Here is a 25,682-nt window from a genome sequence, read left to right as displayed (position 1 = left end):
GCAAATATTCATTTTGATAATGATACTTGAAGTAATGTTGAGTTTGTTGCTGTTTCTGTTTCTTTTGCTGCTGTTGCTGCTGATGGGTATGATGACCATAATGATAATGATGTTGACAATGACGATGCAGCTTCATTTTGAGGTTGGTCATTGCTTAACATTCCTTCTTTGTTTTGTGTTGTACTTTTGTTGTTATACCTCCTTTTTTTGTTCACTTTACTTTTTTTTTGTTAAATCACTGGGGCATAACGTCCATTTGTTTATTTTTAGGTTGGTTTTTATTTTATAAATACGTTTCAATTAATGAACAGTCATTTGTTTAGAGCTTCAAAAATAAACGAAGGTTTCAATTGAGGGGGTGTTTGTGGCTTAGGTGTAAACACATTTCAAGAGATGTCGAATCTTCGTTGGTGATATTTTTAGGAAATGTCCTCAACAAATCATAAGTACAAATGTGGCCAGTTTTTGTTTTGTTATAACAAAATATAACAAATTACAGATATTTAAGGAACCAATGCCGGAAATAAACAAAACCGTCCAATCATAATAAGAAGATTTTTTCCGGAAGAAATGACTAATGGCCAATCTTTGGTTTTCAATTAAAAACAATTAAATTACATACTAACAATATCCCAATATATGTATTAAACAAACAGACAATTATCAATCGGATAAGACTCAGATGCATATGTCTACCTAGACCGGGTAATATGTAAAGCAATTGCTTTATGTGGGATATGGAGCGCCAAATGCGATAGTAGCGTCAACAATAAAGTAAACTAAAAAATTTTATTCATATTTTTACAAAAGATTAGTTGCATGAGTCATTTTGTTATTCCCGTTAAAAAGGATTAAAAAAAAACTACGAATTCAGAATATGTCCTACAAAATCGATGACGTGGTCATTGTTAAGCTACAGTGAGCCTATGAACGTGAATTCATTTTGAAAACTATAGTCACCTTTAAACGCGAGCAAAAAAGACAGTTGTCGCTCTCTGACATCGGGTTTCAAAGCTATCAACCAATGTATGTACATGAAAACTTAACTCCACATAACTACCGCATATGTAAATCGGCATTAAAGCTCAGGAAACAACAATACACTTGCGAGGGCTCATGTATAATAAAATAGCCAACAGCGATGCCCCAAAACTTATTGAAATTCCTGTAATAGTTTTTTTTTCGAGATGAAGCTGTCCATGCCTAAGAAAACAATATACTATAATTTATTCAAACATGCTCATACAAATGCGTGCTTTATTTTATCATTCCCTTTATTATTTAATACATTTATTTATTGACACATTTACAATATGACATGTAAACTATTCTCGATTCTTATAAGGTTGCTTCACTATTAGTTATTAAGGACCATACCTGCAACTAATAGCAATTTTGGTGGACGAGACGGAAATTTCTACACGTACAGAGTTCTTGCGAATATGACCAAAGATTTCAATGTATGCCGTCAAAATGCACAGAGTTTATAAAGAAAGATGCTTCTGTTTGAAAATTCCGGAATCGACGCAGTTTGTGTATATGAAACTTGGTTTCACAAACACATCATAGTTCCCTTTTCAATATACATGATTACAAACTTTTTAGCGCCCATCCCATGGAGGAGAAGCCGCCATCTTTGTTAGAGATTCTTTTCGAGCAAAAGTAGTTTGCAATTCAGAAACTGGCGACAGTGCGGAGTTAATTTTCTTGACATTCAAGGTTCATCGCGAAAGGCGAATTGAGGGTGCATTTACCGTCCCAACCGCAGAGTATCTATTCAGGCATTGAAAACAAAGATTGAACAAATAAGTATATATATATATATATATATATATATATATATATATATATATATCAGTATGTATTTGAGCAGTTCTTTATCATGGTGTCCACAATAAGTTACAAGGTTTTGAACTTATTGTGAAAGGACGTAAGACTTATAGGTCTGTAGGCCTTTGGTGCCACATAACATGCCTTGCCGGCCTTGGGTATAAATACCACCATTGCCTCCTGCCAGGCTTTTGGAGTATATCCAAGTTCCAAATGGTGGCCAGATGGAAAACTTGATGATGTGTTTATCAAGCGGATACCGTTGCAATTAAATATGGTGGAATGGCTAATATGTAATGTCATAATGACGATTGGCATATATATCTTCTCAGATAGCCATTAAACTCCCGGAGAATGTATTTCTGAATTTAAGGACCACCCTCGACTGTCGCGGATCTCTTAACGAGATGGCTGAACATTGACATGTAAGCTAGGTTCTTAAGATCAGGTCCGAAGAACAAAAAATGATATATGGTCACAAAGGCGGGCTTGTGGACATTACATGCTGACAAACTGAAGGTTGCAAGTAACGACTTCTGCAGATACTATGAGGACGTTGAGAAAGAAGAGACTGTAGAACACCTTCTGTGCATCGCGCACTGGCAGTCAGAAGTAGCTCCACTTTAGGCTCTCATTCCTTTTAGAACTTGCCCGATTTACCGGATGTGAGCATTCGCAAGTGAGTTTTTTAAAGCGATCGATAGGAACGGGAAGGGATCTTCCTTCTCCTGTTCCCGTGGTATCACAAAAGAGTCTGATGGCAGACTGCCATATAAGCCTCACCTAACCTTTATTGTCTTCATACGATCAGGATTACCAATAAACATTGGTTATGTCCCATATACCCAGATACTTTTGTATTTTTGGGCAGTAAAGTAAAATTCAACAAGCTTTAAACTTTCGAAAGATCCTTCTGCAAGTGGAGTTATCGTCACAGAAATGAATTAAACACAAGTAATAAAAGAAACAAGTAAGGAAAGACAAAATTCGGGCTCTACCGACTATATTTCACTCTACACGACTAAGTTCACTTTCTATCTTTCAGTAAAGATAAAAGAATATATATATTGGAGGAAATATGTATACAGAAGTTACGTCAGATTTTGTTTGAGATTGCATGATTCTGTAAAAATCGGATCAAAACTGTCACACATACTACTACTGCAGTCATAAAAAACTATATCGCATGTACGACGCACGATATTTGAGCACTCAATTTCACTAGCCAAAAATCAATTTTTTTGATTTTTCGTGCGATTGCTCGCAAAATATTAATGATACCTGGCTATTTTTTCTTTTATGGGGTAGGTTATTTTGCATAGTTTTTAACCTTTTGCGTATACAAAGTATACAAATACAAGGTCAGTTGATTATAGAGTAAGCAACACAAACACCAGTATACCTCTTTCACTCGAAATTCAAATACATATTCTTTGAAGCCAAAAATAATTCGTTTACAGCAAAATATGATTTGTTAAAACGAAAATATGATTTGTTTGCCTCATTAATCTTTCGCGTCTCTTCAATTTTGGGGGTAGATCTGAACTCATGAGCGTAAATGGGCGCACTCTCACAAAAATTTTATATAACTCAGGCAGGCAAAATTATATATAACTCCAAATCAGATGAGCGTATACATTTGAGGCGATTTCTTCCAATAGGCTTCGGCTCTTGGTAAAAAGGATGTCTGTGACGATTTTGAAGATCGTACACAAAGATAGGACACAAAGTAACATGAGCAGACATGGCGTAATCGAAGCACAAGGTGATTATGTGTCGATCCGCATACTTGTCAATTGGCCTATTTTTCTTACGTTGCTTACCTCAAAAAGAGTTTGTTTGTATACAATTTTATTTACGGGAAATTTGTTTGTTTTTGCGTGTGGAAATACAGCAAGAAAGTCCTTTGTTGAGCCCAAAAAAGCATCCCAAAAAGCTGATATATTTGTCTTGTATTATGATTCAAAAAAGTTATCGATTTGCATGTGTGCAAAAAGCATGAGATTGAGAAACTTGAGGTCTTAATTGAAATTTCGATTTTTTTTTTACAAACCGCATTTTAAAGTTTATTTTGTGAATTTTTTCATAGTCCACATTCATGAACAGAAGGTCATACATTTGTAAGTATTTTACGAAAAACTAATTTCCTACATTTTTGGATTTTCGTAATAGTTTCTTGTCAACCAATGATATTCTTTTAATAAATGTAGACTACGAAAAAAACTTAAAAACAAACTTTTACATGCATTTTTTTAACTTTAACTTTGACCTCATTGTTTTTAAATAACTACTGAATCGATTTTAATGATTTAAAACCTGAAAGAAAACTTCAGGATAGCTGTCGAACAGAAAAAGAAAAAATCTTCTTCGGTTCAAAAGTTACAGAAGCCGATCCTGGACCACTGGGCGACGTCGAATAAAATGGACAGCATTTCAAAAATCCACGTTTTGTTTAATTCTTGATAAAATCCCATGTCATCCAAGAAACGAAACTTTATTCTAACCCAAGGGTGCACACGACTAAAATATTTTATTGTACTTAACAAAATTGGCAAATAAACAAATCTCAATCTGGATCAGTGCACACTCATATTTTTGAATATTATTTCCAAGCCCGTGGCCTCTATTCTTGTGAAATTGCACAATAAAATGCAGTTGTGTTTGCCTATCATTGATTTAGATATTTTATGGTATCTATAGGCATGAATCTAGCGATAAGCAAAATCCAGCCTTAGTCTGTTCATGTTTATCAACACTTACAGAGGCCGCGTCTTTTCAATTTTTAAGCCATGTATGGCTACAGATCCAGAGGCCGCATCGAAGACGTGTCTACTCTGGATTGATTATCTTCGAAATGAAACCCAGGCATTTTAAATTGGCCGGACTCTCCTGTATCACGACCAATAACGTACCACGCAACTGCATATCACCCGAGTACCGTCAGTTGTTAAGAAGGCCCATCAGCACTCTACATGCCAGCCTTGAACGGGAGTCTGATAAGAAACATTTCTGATCACACAACTCAGCCATCAAGCCTGGTGGAGTTCTGTTCCGACTAGAGGCCCCAGACTATAGGTTACATTTGCTCCATATCTACAGTGAAAACTGAAATAAACGCGTTACCGAATTATCAAACTATAGAACTCGCGTTTTCTCAGTTTCTCTGGCACTAAATACAATTTTCTTAAAAGTGGCGTACGCCATCAACCAAGGGAAATACTGTTCGAAATCAATCTCAATGAAGAGCTACAGCTTTCAAGTAAATCTGGTTTAATTATTTTCAAAAGACAAATATTGCATAAAATGGTTGCTCAGAGGAAAACGATAAATACAATTTATCTAAGCACGATCCTGCCCAATTGGAAATAATTTCACAACAGAATACTCATACTCCAATCTTGTTGCCTTCATCGAAGAAAGGCCACAAGAACAACCATATCAAAATGGTTTAATGTCTCGAAGATACACATATAAATGAGATCATAATGTCATCCATTGTTGCTGTGCGCACTTTATGGCAAATGTCATTCCGGTATCAGATTATGAGCGAAAAACAAACAGAAAAACGGCAGTTACAAGCTCCTTTGCAATGTCACTCAAATCGTAATTGATTCGCTGTTGCTGTTGCTGCAACCACTTGTGGTGGCATGCGTATCGCACAGAAATCGGGCAACAAAGTTGCCTTGGCCACTGATGAAGTTCAACAATTTGTGGAATTTCTTTTAAAACTTCTTACTATTGTCATAATGGATTGGCAAGCAGCATGAAAGCAGCCAGCAAAAGAAACTGCACAAGTAAATGAATAGCGTAGGGTGCGTCAGTCAGTCCCTTACATTTCCAGTTTTCATCGGCAATTGCGATAGTTACATCTTGACCGGAGAGGTTGTTGGGTGGCAATTATTAGGATAGGAAGTGATTTATGTGAAGGAATTTTGGTATGGGGACATGAGTTATTGGAATCTGCTTTAAAGAAAGAGATAATAGGACGAAACAATCGCCTAAAGAGAAGAACTGAGGGCGAAGAGGCATCAATGTAACTATTCGATATGGAGTAAAAGGTTCCTATAAACCAAAATTATTTTAAACATCGCACTTTTGTATTGACTTCAAGCTAAATAATTTGATTAAAAATTCTTATAATCATTCAGCCTATTAAAAGTTTAGGAACAATTTATAGAAAATTCTCTTTACTAATTACCCCAAACTTTATTAAATAAAATTGTATTTAAATTAAAATAGAAAAAATTATATAAATGACACTTTTCGGCGAATAGACTTACTACAGAAGAGACTGTTACTGGGAATTCCATTGTAACGGGTGTTACATTTTTGCTAAAATATAAAAATATATTTTCTAGACAAATATATTTGAAAGCTTTATATGATATTTGTGCCATTTTATACTCTTAAACTAACCATCAATTAGTGTCATAGGTTTTGCCAGTATAGAAAGTGTAACCGGACTGAATATCTTGAACTCATAAATGGTGTTATTTTATCTGATTTCTCTGAAATTGTAGCATTGAATTGTATCAGACCTCTCTACTTCCTTGGCGAATAGGGTTAAAGATGTGATTATAGATAGATGTAGAATTTATGTTGACCTTGTTCTTGAAGCAAGAATACCTTTTACAGGCTTCCATTTCATCTTTTAAATAAATTTCTGCAATTTATTTTTGCACTACATTATCATATTTTGCAAAGTGTAACAAACAGGAATTACATAATGAGAACAGGCTTTTTTCATAGTTAGTATAAAGTTATTCGAAAAGACACATCACAATTGGATAACTTAATAATGTCTTCTTATTTTCTGAAATTTGTCAAACAAATTTTATGTAGTTGAAAAAAAAAAAAATTACGTAACGTGCGTTACATACTTGAACCTCAAGGAAAAAGTGCTTGCACTGTCTAATATCTGAAAATTCAACTTTATGCTAGTATAGATTTTCAAAGCTTAACACCATTATTTTGATACCAGCATTGAAAAGATTCTACCATTTTTGAGAAACAATTTTGCCAATCCGGCCTATTAACATTGAATATTCGACCGATATTACTCACATGAAAAAGAAAGCCTATTTGGAACTTAAAGAACGAGTTAAGTTAAATTTTTTGTTGGTATCAATGATTACACTTTCATTAAGTCTAATTTTATTTAATAATTTATAATAATAGCCTTTGAGTAAGGGGTCAATTTTCGAGGAATTGTCATACTGATACACACTCGGGGGATCTCGTACTCTTTTTGTGACATAAAAGCTAAAGTAACATAAAAACGTAAAAAAATTATAAATATTTGGAAATTAAATCCAGAATCAATGCCTTATTGAGTTTTCCGTCACTGCACTGTCGAATATTTCAATATCTTGATCTTAGCATATCCTAGTCTTCGAATCCTGAGAAAGTTGGAGATGGTTCCATCATTGGGTCCCTGTATGTAAGGCTGTATTGAGTTTCTCGTTCCTGCACGGTCTGATGTTTTAGTATTAGGATCTTTGCCTATCCTAGATTGCCTGATCGCTCAATATGAGGATAGTTACCTATCATTGTGTTCCCAATCTTGAAAAAGACGTCATTGGTCCCGTAGTACGTCATGCCTTTAGACTTAGCGAAACTTGTCACGGAGACTTGATCAACGCCACAAGGGGAGTTCCTTCCTCTTTCTCCTCCCTGTGGAAGAGCTCCCATTTCTTCACGACCAAATCTTGCTTTTGCTCGTTTAAGACTTCCATCATGTGTTTCGTCGCGAATTCTCCGCCCTCATCCTTAATGAAAACCGTCTTCTTTGTGAGCTTTGGGATGTCCATCTGTCTTACAAGGGGAGCTGTGCGCCCCACGGATGTCCATCTGTCTTACAAGGGGAGCTGTGCGCCCCACGGAGTGTGGATATTTCCAACGAGCTTTTTGGCGGTATCAATTCATTCTGCTGACGTAAAGCGCATCATTAAGACTTTCCCACTATGCTCGCAGCTCATAATTTATATCGGTGAACCCCTTTTAGGGTTCACCACATGACGCTTTTTGCCAGAAGCTCCGCTTGGCACCGTTAATCTGGTAGAAATCTACCGAATATACTGTGGCCACCTTTTGGAAGTCACCGTCCTCCATGAAGACTCAGCGCCGTGCGCGCTTTCTTCGTTCCGGTTCCGACTTTGTCATCCGCCGCAGCACAATGTTTGGAGTCTCTATTGCGGGAGGGCTGGCAGAGTGTTTAGCAGTGTTTTGCTGATCGGGAGATCTGATTCTCTTTCCAGCTTCCGTAGAAGTGTTCGGAAACTCAATTTATCCCTTCTTGCATTCTGCACTTTCGTCCGATTGCGCTGCCGGTGCATACACTTCTTTGTCTCCTCCGTCGTGCCCCGGATTGTTTTCTGGTTCCTCTTGTGAGCTTACCAAAGCCCTCGCTCACTTCTGCCGTCATCCCGCTGTCCTCATCTCTTGATTCGCTTGCGATGACTGTTTCATTAATACTATAGCTCTTTGAATCTGAATCGGAAACACCACCTTTATTTAAAGGCTGGGGACGAACTGCGCATTCCTCTGGTTTATCCGTCCCTTCCTGACTTGTGAAGTCTGACGGCTGGTTGTGCGCTTGAAGCATTACTCTCGCCTACAGCTGCCAAGACAACCGCACTTATGAGAGGGACAGACAACATGCTACGGTTTGATGCCACCACCGCAGCTGCTGGGTTTTGGGGTCCATTTTCATTCTTTTCCTGAAAGGCATTTAATTTTTTTATTCCGAGATACGGATATTTTTCTTCTAGGAGCGAGATGAAAACACGTCCGCTTCACTTAATTTCTACATATTATGTAAATGGGATTGGGTAATTCCCATATTAACTAGTACTTCTATTTGACTTTTCGAAGCCTCAGTTTTTCTCCGGTTTGGCTGAAATTTTGCACGGAGTGTTTTATTATGACTTCCAATCGATATAGCACCCATATTAACCTATCTTCCGATTTGACATTTTAAGCCCCTGGAGAAGCCGTAATTACATACGATTTGGCTGAAATCTTGACTTCCAACATCCATGGTAGTTATTTCGAAAAGGGAAATGAAAATATGACAAATATGTATGTTATGGTTCAGAGTCCCAAAATCGAAAGATCGGTCTATATGGTAGCTATATCTAAATATGGTCCAACTTGGATTATATTCGATATGGACCTTGAAAGGTGCAATGTAAATGTAACTGATCCAAATGTCGGCACAAACCGCAGAAAATATAACTTTTTCTAGGACAAAACCATTAATCGGGAGATCGGCCTATATGGTAGCTATATAGAAAAAATTTCCGATTTGGACTATATTTAGCATGGATGGGGAGATGCTCAAAAGAAGTTTTTGTTTGACAATGAGCATTTTGTGGCTCCGGGAAGTAAAATCGGAAGTTCGGTCTATACGGGACCTATTCCAAAACGTGGACCCATATGTTTCATTTTTGGTCCTAGGTCATCTATAATAAAAACAAAATTATGTGCCTAGCATAACACTGTGCACCGGCACTTAAGTCGGGATTAAGGATTTTGCAAGAAGCACGGAATACCTAACACAGATTTTCTCTTTCGAGGTTAGTTTTTGTAATTTTGAGCGCACAAAAAGCCGATTACTGGCTTAGGCGTTTGTCCATTGTGGTATGAGGCGGATTAATATCCACACCCTGTTTTCAACCTAACCTATCATTGAGCTTGAATCCGACAGCGCTCATTGATATGTGAGAAGTTTGCCCCTATTCCTTAATGGAATGTTCATGGGCAAAGTTGCATTTGCATCCTATGGTGGAGGTTATAAAAAGCATACCTGGCTATGTGTATGTGTCTTTTATTAACTACTACGCGCAAGCTAACGGGATATGTGTTTAAATATGTTACTTCCAAACGCAAAATGAAAGACACTAGTTTTTACTGCGGTTTTAATGTTGGCATATTGCATTTAACAGTGATATTGCTTTCGTTTCTTGGGAAACCACTGTTCCAATCCCTTACTATCACAATTCACAGAAATCAACGATAAAGAGGAAACATATTTGCGTGTTTTCAAAATATTCAATGGCCGCTTAAATGGCATGTCATAAGAACCACCTCGGATATGATGACTGATACAAAACGCAATCGTTTCTCACAATTTAAGAAAGTCTGTCTCTTCCCACATTACATGACGTTGTAATCAATGCCAAGTAAAACAATTTGAAACATTTTATAATTATTCTTGTTCGTTGTTTCTTTTCGTCTTCTTCATCTTTGTAGTGGTGGAAAAGCTAAAGTTTCAACACTCAAAAAGTGTTGTGGTCCTGTCTGTCATGAAGGCTGGGCTAGCCATAACATTCTACATACATATCAGTTGACATTTCTGTCATCTCCCTTAAAAACGCTCGTTCAGATTTCCCCCCAATGGCCGTTTATTTTTGCTTTGAGTTTTTCTAGCATTCGTGTGTCCATTTCCCTTCCCCTCCCCCGGAAGAATGTGTGGGGACAATAATTATATATTATTGTCCCCACACATTCTTCTTTAAAATAACTTTTTCAACTTTAACACCCGATAAAAATTTTTCCCAACAACAATTTATCAGGATTTTTTCTGTTGCACTCGCATCTGGTGTATGAATGTGTGTGTGTGTACATGACAAATAGTACCTCCTTTGTGCTATCCTGTTGATGTGCGAAATGAATCGACCCTCCGACCGTACGGGCTCATGGTTTGATATGTTTGCAAAATTTTATCATGACATGTTTAATGGCGAATGTGTGTGTCCTCGGATAGAGCGTGTGTCAGTATGTATTCCTTTTAAATAATTTGTCACATTTTTATGACCAACATTACACAAGTAATCCTCCCATCGTCCCATTCCTGCCCTCCCATACCGTTTGCTCTCGAACACCACAATAGTGATGGTTCATAATCAATGGTAAATGTAGAAGAAACATAAACACAGTCATGGCATGTAGTGGAAGCTCATAAATATATTAGGGTGTGTTGAAAAAATATGTTTATATGGAAAATAGACTGCTATTTTGTTTTTGTTCATGGATGACATAAGTCAGCCAGACACTGGATAGAAATAGAAATACTTTGCATAGCATTAGTTGCATTAATAACGTAAATCATTGTTATTGTCTTCTTTCATATAAAAGTCAGTGTCGTGTTTTGTCTGTGTTTGTCGGTGTTTGTCGGTGTTTGTCGGCTGATCCGATTTTGATTAAATTTTCCGATGTAGTGAAGATTGGGCCTTAAGGTTTATGGCGCTTCCATCGTCTAAAGAAATTTCACATACCTCAACATTTATATATTTTCTTGAACATAGTATGAATTTGACTAGTTCAAAACTTTTCACAGTTAAAAAAACGTATTCTGTTTCAGAGTTCAAAGTTCAGAATCAGGTAAGTATTTTCAAGATGCGCAAACTGTAGGGGTCACCGTATCTCAGAGCATGTGTGCCATTGATATTGAATGCCCGTGTTAAAATCCGGGCGAGATCTGGTCATCCACTTATGAGCGACATTTTTGACATATTTACCTTAGATAGTCCATGCAAAGTACCCCCGCTGTTACTTAATGAAAATGTTCTTCCGCAAATTTGCATTTATAAGGTATGGGAAATGTTACTGACCAAAAGATGGGTCAGCAGAGGGCCTCCTCTACTTTGAAATATAGTCATTAACAATATATTATTGTATCTGGAAGAAAAGGCGTAAAAGCGGTGACGTATGCTGACAACGTAGCTATTGCGGTAAAGGAAAGTTTCTCAGCACTCTTAAAGATATACTTCATAAAGCAATACCTGCGACAGCGAAGTGGGCGACTGAAAGTGGTCTAGGTATAAATCCGTCTAACACAGAAGTAGCTCTTTTTAGCAGGAGATAAAGGATGATTTTTTAGCTATTATCTACCAATGTATCCAGAAAAAGTCACAGTTTGGTGCGGTTTATGGGCTGGTGGCATCATTGGACCGTACTTCTTCCAAAATGATGCGAATCGTAACGTAACTGTGAATGGTGAGCGCTACCGTGAGATGATATTCAACGGTACCACATACCACACAGTACACGCAACAATACACTTATTGAGAGGCGAGTTCGGTGAATATTTTATTTCACGTTCGGGACCGGTCAATTGGCCACCTAGATCGTGCGATTTAACGCCTTTAGACAATTTTTTATAGGGATATTTTAAAGCTCATGTCTATAGAGATAAGCCCGCTTCAATTGACGCATTGGAAGACAACATTGAAGCATTTATTGGTAAGTTGGACTACCATTTAAGGCGCAGCCACGGCCAACATTTGTATGAATTAATCTTGAACATTAAATTATATGGACCGTACTATCGAATCATGTTTTTTCTTTTTGAAAAATTTTCTCTTAAACAAACTAACTCTTAAAAAAATCAACCTTTACAAGCTACCCACAGGGGCGCCTGTCTCATTGGGATGATAAAATGTTCCATTTACAGAAAGTGAAAACTACCAAGGTTGGGGTAGATTTAAGCGTAGTCTGACATCAGACTCACTCAGACCGTTGAACCCTCTACATCGCATTAAAAAGCCCAACAACTTGCGAATGTTCACATCAGAAAATTTCTCAAAGAAATGAGAACCTAAAGTGGAACTCCTTCTGACTGTTAGTGCGGGACACACACAGCAGATGTTCTATAGTCTCTTCTTCCTCGACATCCTCACAGCTTTTGCCGCCGTTACTTGCAACCTTCAGTCTGTCAGCATGTTTTCCGATCAGACAGTGACCTGTCATGACAGACACAATAACTAAGACGTCTATTCTAGCCAGCGACCGCAAAGCACTAGACCTCTTCAATTCTAGATTTGGCCACAAAATTTTGGAATGCTTACAATCAAGGGAGCCTCTCTTCCTGTCGGTGAGAGTTTTAAAAACATTCGCAACAAGCCTCTCAATAAACCTAAGAGCTAAGCACCTTTGTTTTTTATACCAACCTTTTAAAGAGCGTATTGATTTGCAGAAGAAGGCCGATGGCCTAGGCAAATTATAGGCATACGAAGCTAAAATAGGTAAGGCCTTGTTCTTACGACTCGTACCGGGTGTCATCGTCAAAAGCTCCTACTGGCCAGTCATCTGTCGGCTAGTGAAGCCTGGCGGAGTCACTCTACCAGTCTAGGTCTCAGTGGAACACAACATGCTACGGCCAGATACCACTACCGCAGCTGTTGGGTCTTTGGAGCCCATTCTAAGCCTACACCGGGTTCTACATCTGCCGCTCCACTGCAAACAGACGCAGATCTTCAACTGCCTAATGGATAAAATTTTTCCGAAAAATAACTACCTAATACGAGTTAAAAAAGATTCTTGCTTCCGCTTCACTCAAAGGTTCAAACAAGAATCTCAAAAAATAAGAAATACCCGGGTGTTTTGCTGGACAGGAAAATCAACTTGAAATCAAATATCTTGGAAGGGGCAAGAAAAGCAACTGTTGACCTATACACCTGCGAGAGAGCCATTGGCAAAAATTGAGAGTTTAAACCGCGTGTCATACACTGGGCGTATACTTAAATTATCAGACCAATAATGATATATGGTGTTGTGGTCTGGTGAACGGCGCTACAAAAGTCCACTTTCTGTTTAATACTCAGCCAAATCCAAAGAAGGACTTGTTTGTGCATCACAACTGCGCTGAAGACGACACCATCTGATGCACTGTGTTTAGTGATACACCTAATGCCTCTGGACATTGTGGCTGAACAAATTGCTGCGACCACTGCTGTCAGGCTATGGGAGCTTTCTCTTTGGTCAAGTGGCGACAGCGGACACTGTGTTATCCTTGACACAATGTCCGATGTTCCATGCAGTGTGGATTGTATATTGCCTGAGCCGCTTCTGGATGGTAGCCGCTTCAACTAGAAGACATCTTCCTTCTCCTGTTCCTGCAGTATAACAACATAAACCTAACCCACTGACTCAAATAGGAAATTGTAGTCAAAAAACAAAATTATGTCCACGGTTATCCAAAGTGAGACAAGCCAAAACATAAGGCTTTTTAGTCTTTCTTGCAAATGAGTGGATTGACAAGCTCCTGCATCCAACTAAAAACGAATCCTGATGCGCAAACGATCTCAAGTCGACCGTGACTCACAACTAATAATGGTTGTGGGAGAGTTAACGGGAGGTGAATGAAGCAGCCATTTGTTGTATTGCTCTGAGCTGTATTGAGCTGAGTGAGTGAATGATACCACTAAAAAAAGTGACACATTAAATTCCTTAAGACAGCCGCTGCCAGCTAGTAAGCCAGAAATGGCAACCATCCGGTGGGTTAAAGAAACCTACGCCAGCAAACATTGAGTCGCAGAAACAGAGTTGCCATTTAAGTCGTATACGCCGCCGCATAAATCGCCAGAATGGAATATGACCTCATTAAACGAACGGCGTTGAAACAAAAATAACATACATGGAAATTTTTATTATCTTTTTGTTTTTAATTTAGGGGCCTATACAATATACAAATTTAAATTACGTTTGGCTACTTTTTTCAATTGATTCCGATAATAGAGATTTATTTGAAATTCAATCACTCTCGAGCTGTTTTTCCTCAAAAATTTGTATTGAACTGAAACGTAGCACAAATTCTTTGTTACTCCATAGGCAGGTTAAATTCGAAGATGGGCTATATCGCACTATATCTTGATATAGCCCCCACATATATCGATCTGCCGATTTAAGGTCTTAGACCCATTAAAGCTCCCGGATCGTTCTAAATTTGGATATAGCTGCCATATATCCCGATCTCCGATTTTAGGTCTTGGGCCCATAAAAGGGGCATTTGATAATTGATTTCGGTAAAATTATGTACAATGCATAGTACTAAACCCTGACACAGCCTTTAGAAATATGGTGAAGATCGGACTATATTTGGATATGGCTGTTTTACTGCCTTGAGCAGTGAATTGTATTGTAAGACGCCCGTGCCGAGTTTGATCCAAAACGGACAATATTTCCATATATATTGCTGCTACGGGTTCAATTCAATATGGATCAATTTTTTGCCGAATTATGACTAATGGTGGTTGATATATACATCTGAGGTGGTGGATAACCAAAGTTTGGTCCTGCCTTTTTACTTGTTTATGTTAACAAGTAAAAAGGCTATCCTAGTAAAAGTTAATTTTATGCTACCATTTGCTATATTTGCAATATTTTCCTTGTGCTGCTCTCCAATCTCCAATAAAAATGGTTGCCGAAAATACCCTCTGTTAGCAACTGGCATTGGCAACTTCCGAGGAAAGTTGCCATCTGTTATGTTAATTTGTTAACTGACAATGCAAATTAACTGAGTTTGACATCTATAATCGACCCATTTATAGTATCTAATGGCAATGAGAGATCCGATCAATGTTCAGACTATGATAACGATTGCATACAGAGAGCTAATCCTTGATGGAATTTCGATATGAATAGTAACTACGATGCTTGCATAAGTTTCACAATGGATCCATGGTGAAGTACATAGAAAAATTGACTGGGCTAAACTTAATGCCCTTTAGCTGTTATGCCGACCAGCGAAGGACGCGTTGTAATTAATTTTGTCATTCCATTTGGAACACATTGTAATATTCATTTCTGACTCCTATAAAGTAGAAATGGGCAAACTACAATAACACATGTGTACATTGTTTCCAAGCCCACGGGTTTTTGAGCACGTACACAATAATGTGCAATATGGTGTGGTCACCACTGATCTAAGACAATCCGTTGCCATATCTGTCCGTATGTCTGTCGAAATCACACGTAAAGCCCTGCTTAGCTCGACCGGACCGAATCTTGGGAAGCCACCACCATGGATTCTGCAAAAAAATTTATACAAAATAAATTCGTTGAAGGGCATAAAAACTATATATGGTTATGGACCGATTTGAACCATACTTGGAAGGGTACACAATGGACGAAACGGCGAGTCTAGTGCGGCATAATTCAAATTTTACAATATAGAAATGACATTTTGGAATGGCAACAAATCACTGACTTTGAAAATAGTTGTTGCTGTTGCTTTACGCAAACCTTCAACAGCTGTGTGCCTTTGTTTCTGTTGAAGTTATTTTGTCACCTACAAAAGAAAGGAGATTTTAAAACCCCATACGTTCCACATTTCGACAAACCTATAGAAATAACATGGCAGCCGTTTCTACGTGCCGGATTAACCCGATGGAGTCCTTTTTCGGCCAAGAGCTACCGCCTCAGTGCATAACACACTGCTACGACAACAACAACAAATCTATATGGCACCCCCACCAGACACTCGAAATTTTTGGAGAAACCCAGCGAAGAAGTTTTTTGTTTTTATACGGGTGCCCATTAACCTTTGCCCAAACAACTCACCTCAAGTTCATGTTCCAGGAGGTAAACATACACAAATATAGAAATTAGATGGAATTTTCAAAAAATTTCAAACATTTTTTAACTGGATAATTAAAAAATAATTGAAAATTTCAATCACTTTTCTAGTTGGATCAATGAAATAACTAATCTACAATTTGAGAAATTTTAAATATTTTTCAATTACCTCTTTAAAACGGTGATTGATATTATTTTTTTCGAGATTTAAGAAGTATCAATTAAAAATTAATTGGATCAATTAATTTTGTGATTGGACCCAATTTTTATTTTTTCTGTGTGTTGTAAAGAGGAACACGTGCATTTTTGCGAAATTTCACATTGTGTGCTTTTATAAATAAATAAAAAAATTTATTTCCACGTATCAAAGTTATAATGATTGATTTTAAAGTTTAGATGTGTACTTAAAACAAAATTTTTCGTGAATTCGTGAATTGTCAGATAATTTGCCCCTTTCTTTGCCCTTATCTAATGTCCTGTTAGTTCAACCTTGAAATTCGGCTATATTTGTGGTGTTGTTCGTTGTTTAAGGGCTGAAAGTAAACTCAGCTGCAAGTTTTTGCAATATTTTGATTTGAATGCAATTTTAGGCGCAATGTCAGTTTCAACGCCGTCTCTTCTTGTAATATTGCACAACGAAAAGGTGCCTTTTAAAAAACTTTTGGCTAGCCAGACGTTTGTATTTGATAAAGCCATTTTAAGTGATAATGATCGCTATGAAATAAATGAAAAGATAAGAATGTTGAATAAAAAAGTGGAAAAAAAATCCTAGGTTGGTTAGATAAAAACCTAGGCTTTATTGTGACAGACATTTTCAATGTTGGATGGCCGAAAAAAGTTTTTGTCATCAGCTTAAAAGAGTAGAGTAATAGAGCAATAGTTGAGGTATCTTCGACAAACGAGCTTATGGTGACAACAAGTGCAAGTTTCTATAAAGCTGTGAAAATAAATGTTATATCGTTGTTGGACTCAAATCTAAAGTATTGCGACAAAACTACAAAAGTTTATGGATGTTGGTGTCAAACATTTCATTAAATATACACTTGATCTAGAACCTTGAGAAGCCATCCAAATTTGTTTGAAAATATCAAGGACTACGAAATGGAGGAGGATTGGGTTGCAGTCCACAAATGGATTTGCGACGGCAATAGTGGCCATTTCATCTATAGACAAAATTACTGTGATCCCCAAAACAAGCGATGGACGAGCATTTGTTTACACTTTCCATTGTACCATTGCAAGTTTAAGTAGGATCGACTATAGTTTGGAAAAATCCTGAGATTAGAAAATTAAAGACTCAAATTGTGAATTAAAGAGCTTCCAATTGATCATCGGTTTTACAAGACTACGATAGGCGTAAAAGTGCTTAGCGGTATTACCGAATCATCTCCACAAACATGCGGGATATGTGGAGCTAATCCAAAGAGTATGAACGAACGAGCAGCGAAACAAAATGTGTATAAACATGGTTTGTGTACACGCATATTATGTGAATATCGATGCCTTCCGCCAATATGCGCTTGAGACAAAAGAAAACTTTGTGACAGAACATCCGTGACATGTAGTCAAGTTTGTTTTAATTCATAAAGCAGACATAATTAAAAATGTTGGCCTACCAATTGATATTATATCAGAGGATGCAAGAAATAGAGATCTTCAAAATTTCTTCTACTTCACATTAGAAAAACCTTCCTCAAATCTGGTCTCAAATGCAGTCTTGAGCATGCGATGGAAGATTTGAGAAATTTTATCTATTTCCTGTTGATATTCATTTGCTCTATTGCTGTCGATGATATTCATTCCTTTCCTTGCTACAGAAGCTACGAATAAAATGAAGCAAGTCTATATTTTGAGTTTCACCTTTTTCAAAATAAATAGTTCACATTTTGTAAATGGACAATTTTCGAATACATAATTTTTTTATAAATTAGATAGAACTTCTGTTAACGTTTGTAAAAAATATATGTATTTTAAATAAAACAAAAGAATGAAAGTTTAAATGTAATAATAGAGACCAAAATTGCATTTTATTGATAAGACAAAATCTGAAATAATTAAATCCTAATAGTGGTTTAGGGATCTGCTTTTACCTTCAAGAAAACTAGCGTAGCACGAAGCATTCCCTGCAATTTTAAGCCATCTGGCTTTACTAGTTTTCACGTTATTAACTTTATACAGCTTGATTGGCCATTTCGTCCACTGTTCGTTCGTAGGAAGTCGTGGATGAAAAATGCTAATCTTCCGATTTAGGGTTTACATTTATAACTAGATTTCGCTGAAGTTTGGCACGGCGAGTTATATTAGGCCCTTTCTTGCTCAGTATGCTCTAAATCGGACCGTTGTAATTTTTCTAACCACATTTTCATGTGGAGGTGGCGATCCTCGTCAAGCTCCGGTAGGTGAACAAACTCGTTCCGGTCCAAAGGACCGATCGTCGCGGTTATTGGTTATTTAAAGGCGCCAATAACTCGCCTTGTCATATCGAGCATCACAGGCCTCTTACTGAGACTCCGCTCGATACCGCTGATTGCCCGCGACTGTCGTTGCAGCTACTCCATGTGGACGCGCCCGGTAGCTCACAGGTAAGCTTCTCGTGACAGCAATAAACACCACACAGATCGGACATCAATGTTCCAGCCTGCGTGGTGCTCACAGCTATCCCGTGTCGGGATCGAATTGCATCGTATTTGGATGTAGCTGTCATATACACCGATTTATCGATTGATGGTCTTGGTCCTTAAATTATTGGGCATATACCAGATCTTTACACATCCTTCTCTTTATTTGCTGATTTCGCTAAAATTTGGAACAGCGAGTTGCATTAGCCCCTCGACGTATGTACCAAGTTCGGTCACGACAAGACCATATGTTGATATTCCTATAATGGTGGGTGGGTATCCAAAATTCTGCCCGACCGAACTTAATGCGTTTTTGCTTGTTATACCCTCCACCATAAGATGGGGGGTATACTAATTTCGTCATTCTGTTTGTAACTACTCGAAATATTCGTCTGAGACCCCATAAAGTATATATATTCTTGATCGTCGTGAAATTTTATGTCGATCTAGCCATGTCCGTCCGTCTGTCCGTCCGTCCGTCCGTCCGTCCGTCCGTCCGTCCGTCCGTCTGTCTGTCTGTCGAAAGCACGCTAACTTCCGAAGGAGTATAGCTAGCCGCTTGAAATTTTGCACAAATACTTCTTATTAGTGTAGGTCGGTTGGTATTGTAAATGGGCCATATCGGTCCATGTTTTGATATAGCTGCCATATAAACCGATCTTGGGTCTTGACTTCTTCAGCCTCTAGAGTGCGCAATTCTTATCCGATTGGGATGAAATTTTGCACGACGTGTTTTGTTATGACATCCAACAACTGTGATAAGTATGGTTCAAATCGGTCCATAACCTGATATAGCTGCCATATAAACCGATCTTGGGTCTTGACTTCTTGAGCCTCTAGAGTGCGCAATTCTTATCCGATTGGAATGAAATTTTGCACGACGTGTTTTGTTATGATATCCAACAACTGTGATAAGTATGGTTCAAATCGGTTCATAACCTGATATAGCTGCCATATAAACCGATCTTGGGTCTTGACTTCTTGAGCCTCTAGAGTGCGCAATTCTTATCCGATTGGAATGAAATTTTGCACGACGTGTTTTGTTATTATATCCAACAACTGTGATAAGTATGGTTCAAATCGGTCCATAACCTGATATAGCTGCCATATAAACCGATCTTGGGTCTTGACTTCTTGAGCCACTAGAGTGCGCAATTCTTATCCGATTTGAATGAAATTTTGCACGACGTGTTTTGTTACGATATCCAACAACTGTGCCATGTATGGTACAAATCGGTCCATATCCTGATATAGCTGTCATATAAACCGATCTTGGGTCTTGACTTCTTGAGCCTCTAGAGGGCGCAATGCTTATCCAATTTGAATGAATTTTGGCACGTAGTATTTTGTTATGATATCCAACAACTGTGCCAAATATGGTTCAAATCGGTTCATAACCTGATATAGCTGCCATATAAACCGATCTGGGATCTTGACTTCTTGAGCCTCTAGAGGTCGCAATTATTATCCGATTTGCCTGAAATTTTGTACGACGGATTCTCTCATGACCATTAACATACGTGTTTATTATGGCCTGAATCGGTTTTTAGCCTGATATAGCTCCCATATAAATCGATCTCTCTATTTTACTTCTTGAGCCCACAAAGGGCGCAATTCTTATTCGAATTGGCTGACATTTTACACAGGTCTCCAACGTATAATTTAATTGTGGTCCAAACCGGACCATATCTTGATAGCAGAGCAAATCTTTTCTTATATCCTTTTTTTGCCTAAGAAGAGATGCCGGGAAAAGAACTCCACATATGCGATCCATGGTGGAGGGTATATAAGATTCGGCCCGGCCGAACTTAGCACGCTTTTACTTGTTTTTATTTTATTATTAAAAATCAGATAGGGTCCATGAATTTGACCATTGTTATATGCTACTTCTGTGGAGGTATGTGTCCAAAATTATTTTCTATAATTTTTAAATGAACATTTATCTCGGCCTCAAGTATTACTTGCTTGTGTCAACACTGTACAGGAATACAAAACATCAACAGCTGCTGCTATTGCTCATTCAGTGTCGAGGCGAAGCGTAAAGAACCAGAGTTCACATGAATGAGTATGTGTGTGTGCGTTTTGGAGGTTTTGCCTCCATGGCTTTTTCTCGATAGTAAATGATGACGATGGTCGGACAGAGGGTAGGTGAAACAACAACATTACAACCATGTTGAGTACAAAGCGGCAACAAAAACATTAGCGACAAAGCCTAAAGATACGACAACAACATTCGCAACAGCAACAGCAGCATGAAACATGGCTTATAATAATAATCACTACACACAACAGCGGCAGCAGCCACAACAACAACAACAATGCCAAGAGTAACTGCCACTAACACTGGAGGACCCAACATAATGGGCCTCAGGGGGAGAAGGAAAAAAACCGAGAGAACTAAACAATCCAGTGCCAACGTCAGCGGCAGAAAGACAAAACAAAACATGACATTTAGATATTCTCAACATGATGTTGTTGAGAATTGAACAAGACACATAACAAGGAAGAGTTTTTTTTTTCGCCAAAGCTACCACCGACAACCACTGCCACCATCACCATCCGCATCAACATGCTGTTGACTGTTGCATGCATGCTCGAGGATTATGGTTTGCTGTTGATGAGACTTATTCTGCTGCTGTTGTTGTTGTTGTTGTTTCCGTTCTTGTTTATTGCTGTTGTCGTTGCTCACTTTTTGTTGTTGTTACTCTCCCAGCGCTCAGCTCAGTTGGCAACGACATTTACAGACAACTAATTTCGAGAGCTTAGCAAAATTAAACCTCCATATGGGACAGTGTAATATATATGAAGAGAGGGAGCTAAAAAGGCCAAACAAGAGTGTGAGATGATGGCTAAATAATGCCTTCATTGAAAATGACCAGTAATGCTTACACTTAAATTGAAATTAAATTAAAAAACACATTTTGTGTCAGCAGTGCACTCATTTTTTAAGGAAGTGTTAACCAAGGAACGGGCTTTCCAATTTATTTATCAGTCCAAAATTCCAAGTCCTTCATTCTCAATATGTTCGAAAGTCTTTTATTCCTGGCACCAATTAAAATCTATAGACACAACGCATTCGATTGTAAGAAGTAAAAAAACAACATGGTAATTTCAAGTAGCACAATGATGACGTGTCTTTAGGGTGCACTTCATAATGTTAAACCCAGCTGAGCGTGAAATACCATAAGGAAACTTTGGACTAATGACCCAAGCACTAATCAAACATAGATTCTGATTCCACTTTGAGGACAAAAAGTGATTTCAAACTAGCATTGGTGAGAAATCCACCGCACAGAAAAAAGAACATGCTTAGATGTGGCCAATTAAAAATGGTATTGACTATAAAAACTCTTAAAATAATATGATTTATTGCTTTCATAATTTTTAACATAGAAAAACCGATTTTTTCATTGTATCACGATAAGTGATTGATAAGTCAGGCATACGTTGAACATATTTTTAATTGTACTGTTTAAAATACATACTATTTATGTTGTTGTAATGGAGTTGTCAATTTACCTAAGGATTGTGATATACATATTTGTGCTGAACTCCTTTTTTCAATGGGCTTCTTTAAATGGTCTACAACTGAATCCCAGGAAGACGAAATGCTTGGTTATATGCAGACGTGGTATTACGGAGGAGAATTTTCCGAGACTTTATATGGATAATTGTGATATAGAATGGAGGACGGTTTGATTGCCATTTGCATTGCCTGTGAATCCACTCGTAAAAATAATGCATATTGTCGTCACCCCACATTATTTCAAAACATTTCAAAACAACAGCATTCAACACAATTCATAGAAAGAGAATATCACGAAAGTCGTGCACTGCATCGCATGTCTTTTGTTTATCTCATTTAATACTCTCAAAGGCAACGAATATTCAGCAAATGGTGTAAATCATTTTAATGTTGATCGAATAAGGTCTTATAGCTTTTAAATGCTTCGTTAATTTCTATTATATACACCATCATAGAATGGAGAAAGGTATTGGGGAAGAGAAAGCCAAAAGAATTTTGGACCCAAATATCTGGGGAGCCGCCCTGCACCCAAAAGAACCACAAAAGGACATATTAGCTAATGTGAGATTTAAATAAAAGGGATTTGGTAGCGGATTTGTTAATTTCTTTTGTTTAGTATAGACTCAAAAATGGCTAAACCGATATTCTTGTAATTGTCACACATTGTGTAGTTTGATCTGGAAGGAGTAAGAGGTTATACAATTTTTGATATCGGAAAGGGGTCGAACCCTCCTCCTACTTACCCCAAAAGCAACACCAAAAATAGAAGTGAGCCGATCAGGACAATATAGAACTCAAAAGACAGGTATTTAGGAGTAGAGTACGAATTTGATACTAAAAATTGGGTCTAAGTACCTAGGTAGTCGACCCGACCACCAAACCCTCTCAAATAGGCATATTCGACGATCATGACAATATGGGACTCAAGTGAAAGGTATTCAAGAGTATATTACGAATGCGGTTTGGAAGGATCAATAGGCGGAACCGATCGGGACAATATGGCTCTCAAATGAAAAGTATTTGGGAGTAAACCCCTCTTTAAACACCCATATTGACCGATAATGGCAATATGAGACTCAAATGGAAATTATTGGTGAGAAGAGTACGAATATGGTATTCAAATTTGTGGGGTCCGCCATTCTCTTCTCTTTAAAACAGACTACAGACCGGGCACGCAATATGGGACTCAAATGAAAGGTATTTAAAAGGTAGAGCACGAGAATGATATCAATTTTTAGGATCAAGTGTGTGGGTGGCCGCCCAGCCCGTAAGCATCCCACAAGCCGGACAAATTTATCGATCGTGGCAATAAGAAAGGTATTTAGAAGTAGAACACGGATTTGGTATTCCATTTTGGTGCCAAGAGTCTGGGAGCCCGCCCAACCCCATATGTTCGGTAAGTATGTCCTGTTTGTTGGTGATTTTGGGGTGTGGAGGGGACCCAAGCATTTGGCCCCGGAAGCGGATAACAAATTCGTAACATTTTCTATTCGGAGGTGTCTTTTTGGGTGGGGCGGCTTTTATGGGAGGGCCCGTCCCCTTCCAATATTAACAATTTATATAGCCTACTAGCTGGACAGGGCCCGCTACTCTTCACTTTCTTGTACATTATATTGAACAAAATTTTCCTTGGAATTTTTTTTGACAATTAAAGAGCTTTTAGTGAAGTACCGTGTTACGAAAATAGTATATCGTTTGACTTGTAAGGTGTACTCAATTCGTAAAATACTTTTTTTCAGCCCGATATTCTCATGATGTCCCCTAGACACTTGGCCATGAAAAATTATCAGCACCGTTTTCTTCTCTCAAATATCATTTATTTAAACCCCAAATTGCCATTGGTTTTGGGGGCAGTTTACAGGATGAGACGTCCCCAAACACATGGCCCCAAAATAGGTTATCAAATTCGTTTTCTAATCTCAAATACCTTTCATTTGAGCCACATATTGGCATGATGGAAAAATTTTTACCCTTATGGGGGTGTTTTTTGGGAAGGGGTGATACCCTGTTTGTGGGTTATTGTGGGAAAAGGGTAGACCCCCAGTAAATTGGTCACGAAAGTGGGTATCAATTCTTGCTTTACCCCCCAATACCTTTCATTTAAGCCCCACATTGACATGGTCGGTAAATATGGACGATTTAGGGGTGTTTTGGGGAGTGGGTGGTCCCCAATCACTAAGCCCTGAAAATATATCAGCAACGTGCTCTATTCCCATATATCTATGTATCATTTATTTGAACCCCATATTGCCATTGGCCTCAAAATTGTATATCAAATTCGTTTTCTAATCTCAAATACCATTCATTTAAATCCCTTATTGCAAAATCCTGCAAATATGTCCGGTTTGGGGTATGGGCCCTAAAAACTATGAATATCGAGCTCCACTGTCTTGAAGACCCAAATTATCTTAGTGAGCCAGTATGTCCTATATGGGGATTGTTATGGTGGTGGGACGTCTCCTAGACAGTTGGTTCCGAATATTGATATAATATTTTTTGTCTACTCCCAAATACCCTTCATTTGAGCTTCATTTTTCCATATTCGGCAAACATGACCGGTTCAGAGGGTGTTTTGGGGGATGGGGTGCCCGCTCAATGACTTGGCTTTGAAAACCTATATCAGATTCGTGTTCTATTCTAAAAAACCTCTTATTTGAGTCTTATATTGCAATGGTCAGCAAATACTTTCTATTGGGTTGCCCAAAAAGTAATTGCGGATTTTTTAAGAGAAAGTAAATGCATTTTTAATAAAACTTAGAATGAACTTTAATCAAATATACTTTTTTTACACTTTTTTTCTAAAGCAAGCTAAAAGTAACAGCTGATAACTGACAGAAGAAAGAATGCAATTACAGAGTCACAAGCTGTGAACAAATTTGTCAACGCCGACTATATGAAAAATCCGCAATTACTTTTTGGGCAACCCAATATTTGGGTAATGTTAATTGGGTGGGGTGGCACCATAAACACTCTTCCCGAATATTGATATCAGATTCGTTCTTTATTTCCAAAGACCTTTCATTTGAGTCCCATATTGAGTAAATTTGTCCGATTTTGGGGTGTTTTGGAGGTTGGAGTGGTCCCCCAAACACTTGGTCCAACAAATGGATATCAAATTCGTTTTCAAATCTTAAACACCTTTCATTTGAGCCCCATATTACCATGGTCAGTAAATAAGTCCTGTTTTTTGGGTGTTTGGGGAAGGGGTGGACCCCCAGAAACTTGGTCCCACACTTGGTCCCAGATTCGTATTTCACACTCAAATACCTTCCATTTAAGCCCCATATTGCCAAGGTCAGTAAATAAGTCCTATTTGGGGGTTGGGGAGGTATTCCTAACACTTGGTCCGA

The 25,682-nt window shown here is 38.0% G+C and overlaps 1 protein-coding gene across 1 annotated transcript in view; it reads right to left on the bottom strand.

The window, feature by feature from the left end:
* Window positions 1-25,682, bottom strand: part of LOC106089988 (mannosyl-oligosaccharide alpha-1,2-mannosidase IA) — a 268,411-nt gene that overhangs the window by 19,168 nt on the left and 223,561 nt on the right. The window lies entirely within an intron of this gene.

The sequence above is a fragment of the Stomoxys calcitrans genome, chromosome 4 (assembly GCF_963082655.1).
Source record: "Stomoxys calcitrans chromosome 4, idStoCalc2.1, whole genome shotgun sequence".
NCBI lineage: Eukaryota > Metazoa > Arthropoda > Insecta > Diptera > Muscidae > Stomoxys > Stomoxys calcitrans.
This window is presented reverse-complemented; position numbering and strand designations above follow the sequence as displayed.